General features: G+C 41.4%; 1 non-coding gene across 1 annotated transcript; it reads right to left on the bottom strand.

The window, feature by feature from the left end:
* Nucleotides 1–3,006: 3,006 nt before the first annotated feature.
* Nucleotides 3,007–3,089, bottom strand: trnal-cag (transfer RNA leucine (anticodon CAG)). Its single transcript has one exon. It is a non-coding gene; the product is annotated as a tRNA-Leu (tRNA).
* Between the last annotated feature and the right edge of the window lie 1,177 nt (nucleotides 3,090–4,266).

Here is a 4,266-nt window from a genome sequence, read left to right as displayed (position 1 = left end):
TTCCACAAACATGTGACTAACAGAAATGGAACAATGTGTTCCTGAACAAAGGGGGGGGGGGGGTCAAAATCAAAGTAAGTCAATATCTGGTGTGGCCACCAGCTGCATTAAGTACTGCAGTGCATCTCCTCCTCATGGACAGCACCAGATTTGCCAGTTCTTGCTGTGAGATGTTACCCCACTCTTCCACCAAGGCACCTGCAAGTTCCCGGATATTTCTGGGGGGAATGGCCCTAGCCCTCACCCTCCAATCCAACAGGTCCCAGACGTGCTCAATGGGGTTGAGATCCGGGCTCTTCGATGTACATGGCAGAACACTAACATTCCTGTCTCGCAGGTAATCACGCACAGACTGAGCAGTATGGCTGGTGGCATTGTCATGCTGGAGGGTCATGTCAGGATGAGCCTGCAGGAAGGGTACCACATGAGGGAGGAGGATGTCTTCCCTGTAACGCACAGCATTGAGATTGCCTGCAATGACAACAAGCTCAGTCCGATGATGCTGTGACACACCGCCCCAGACCATGAAGGACCCTCCACCTCCAAATCGATCCCGCTCCAGAGTACAGGCCTCGGTGTAACGCTCATTCCTTCGACGATAAACGCGACTCCGACCATCACTCCTGGTGAGACAAAACCGCGACTCGTCAGTGAAGAGCACTTTTTTGCCAGTCCTGTCTGGTCCAGCGACGGTGGGTTTCTGCCCATAGGTGACGTTGTTGCCGGTGATGTCTGGTGAGGACCTGCGTTACAACAGGCCTACAAGCCCTCAGTTCAGCCTCTTTCAGCCTTTTGCGGAAAGTCTGAGCCCTGATGGAGAGATTGTGCGTTCCTGGTGTAACTCGAGCAGTTGTTGTTGCCATCCTGTACCTGTCCCGTAGGTGTGATGTTCGGATGTACCGATCCTCTACAGGTGTTGTTACACGTGGTCTGCCACTGCGAGGATGATCAGCTGCCCGTCCTGTCTCCCTGTAGCGCTGTCTGAAGTGTATCATAGTACGGACATTGCAATTTATTGCCCTGGCCACATCTGCAGTACTCATGCCTCCTTGCAGCATGCCTAAGGCACGTTCACGCAGATGAGTAGGGGCCCTGGGCATCTTTCTTTTGTTTTTTTTCAGAGTCAGTGGAAAGGCCTCTTTAGTGTCCTAAGTTTTCATAACTGTGACCTTAATTGCCTATCGTCTGTAAGCTGTTAGTGTCTTAATGACCGTTCCGCAGATGCATGTTCATTAATTGTTTATTTATTCATTGAACAAGCATGGGAAACAGTGTTAAAATCCTTTACAATGAAGATCTGTGAAGTTATTTGGATTCTTACGAATTATCTTTCAAAGATAGGGTCCTGAAAAAGGGACGTTTCTTTTTTTGCTGAGTTTATTTTTATATATATATACACATACATACAGCATAAATTATTGTAATATGTATATCTATTTCTAATAATATTTATTAACTGGGTGGTTCGAGCCCTGAATGCTGATTGGCTGATAGCCGTGGTATATCAGACCATATACCAAGGGTATGACAAAACTAATTACATTGGTACCCAGTTTATAATAGCAATAAGGCACTTCAGGGGTTTGTGATATATAGCCAATATACCACGGCTAAGGGCTGTGTCCATGCACTCCGCGTTGCGTTGTGCAGAAGAACAGCCCTTAGCCATGGTATATTGGCCATATACCACACCCCCTCATGCCTTATTGCTTAAATAAATCTATAGGATTTTAGATTCCTATCAGAAATGTGTGGCTATTATGTGTCACAATGTCATTTTGACTAATCATTGACTACCCCTCCCTGGGCACCTGAAGACACAGTGGACCCCCAGGCCCCTTAGAGCTGTCTGTCGCCATGGATACGTGGTCCCCCAGTCTTCTAGATCTATCTGTAGCTGTGGATATGTGGCCCCTCAGGCTTCTAGATCTGTCTGTCGCTGTGGATACATGGCCCTCCAGACTTCTATCTCTGTCTGTTGCTGTGGATACATTGGTCCCCCAAGGCATCTCAATCTATCTGTTGCTGTGGATACCTGCCCCCCCAGGCTTCTAGATCAGTCTGGCACCCTGACCTTTGTTACAGTAATTACAGCATGGCGATAAAGGTGAAATTGTCACATAATATCCTTGCTGTCTGATGTCATTAGTAGAGGACATTATCACAGTGAAAGCACTGTGGAGCCCCACTGGTGTAGGGTGATGTTGCCCTCCTAGGTACACATCTACAATCAGCTTCTCCATTAGTGGGGGAAATGCAAAACTGACCCAGGATCAGCATAAAAGGTGAAAATGTAGAAATAGTGTAGTGAGTGGCAGGTGCAACCTTTTTTGCTCCTCTTTGTATGTTTTGTCATCTTTGTAAAGACATTCCACACGTTATTAACCATATTTATGTTTTCTCAAAGAAAACAACATAGGCAACAATGGCTGGCCTAGATGTAAAAAATATATACCTTATGTTCTTAATTATTTCTAAATGATTCATGTTTGTACAAATTTGTGGCGAACAAAAGTGCCATTAGAGAAAATGTTCGAGGTTGTCCATAGTCAATTTCCAGAAGTTCTATGAAATTCTTTAGTTTTACATTTTTGCGATTGCTGCAAGTTTTCTGTAAGTTGTCAAATGATTTATTTGCAAATATGTGTTTATTTATTTAAATATTAAGAATTTATACAGAAAAAAGTACTTCAATCAATAAGTTGAAATAAACGAATTAAGAATAAGAACAACACAAACGTATCTTCACCAGGCTATCACAAATTATTGCGTTATTGCACAATACAAAATATGAATGAATTACAATTCTGAACTTGATTGATTTCTCATGATCACAATGCGCATGTAATACGAATTAATTTTATGCAATAAAACGAATATTTGAAATAAGAGCAAATACGTTATTTTAGCGGTTCCTGCATGCATGGTGTCATGGAGTAGTGTACTGTCATTGCCACATTCATTTTATTATTCATTGTAATTTCTCAGAATTTCCGCAAAATATCTTGTCAGAAGTGGGATTCGAACCCACGCCTCCAGAGGAGACTGCGACCTGAACGCAGCGCCTTAGACCGCTCGGCCATCCTGACACGAGGAAAGAATGGGGAATGTTGCAATAAAGACATTTGTGATGCATTCGTATGATCAATTTAACTATGTCGTAAGTCACTTTGAGAGTAAGAATATCGGCACTTTTGTAAAAAAACTATTTTACTGTTTTATGAGTGTATAAATGTATAGGGAATTATTAGCAGTCAGGACCTAACGATTTCACAGCCGACCAACTTCTATTGGAATCAGATGTGTTTGTACTGGGATAAATCAAAAACGTGCAGAGTAAATTAATGAGCACAATGCTAACTCTTTAAAGGAGCAATCAGCGGTTGCTACATTCATTTTTTGGACTTAATAAAAGAATGATCTGTACCCACTTTCTTGGAGAATATAACTTAGAAATGCCTCATTTCACTGTGCCAAAACTGGTTGAGGCAACGTTCTTTCTACCCCCTTTCAACCCACAAAATCTATGTGATGACAAGGAAAACTGATTGGATTTGCAAAAAGTCATCAATGTAAAGGCCTTTCCTCTTAATTTCATCCAATGTATAACCTACATCTAATAACATGGTGAAGTTGTTTGGTGAATTCACATTAGTTGACACCTCAACCAAATGTAAATCAAAACTAGACATTGAACTGATGTTTGTGCCCAGTGGTTCTTTAAGTTCAGCTGTCTAACCCATCAAAATATAAGCTGTTTTTACTCCAAGATTTGTAAACAATGTAACTGAAACAAACATGGTTAAAAATATCATGTTGACATCTTGGATGGTTTGAGTGGTTACATTTCTCACTCAATCAGCTTTTTACCAAAACAGGGGCGGGGAGGGAAACAATATACTTTGATATAGTTGCTACTGCTGATTGCCACTTTAATGTGCTGTTATAATAACTAATTGATGCTTAGGGCTCAGGGAGGAGATGTAGGACACTGAAAATAAACTCATTTTCATGTTCTATTTATATTATAGGCCTCCGTTTGGTAACATTTTATAAAACAATTATAATAATAATATAAATATATATATATACACATACAGGCCTACCATGCCCTGATTTTGACCTGACTCAATGGATAAACCCATAGGTACTCTGCATCAGGGAGGAGAAGTTAAGTTGTTTATCATTACCATCACATCTTGTCTGGGGCAGCTAGCTAATTCTTAAATTGATAGTTGAGCCATTTAATGCTTATTTAGACATGTA

Source organism: Salvelinus fontinalis, chromosome 36 (genome assembly GCF_029448725.1).
Source record: "Salvelinus fontinalis isolate EN_2023a chromosome 36, ASM2944872v1, whole genome shotgun sequence".
Taxonomy (NCBI): Eukaryota; Metazoa; Chordata; class Actinopteri; order Salmoniformes; family Salmonidae; genus Salvelinus; species Salvelinus fontinalis.
The sequence above is the reverse complement of the archived record's forward strand: the minus strand, read 5'-3'. Positions and strand labels throughout refer to the sequence as shown.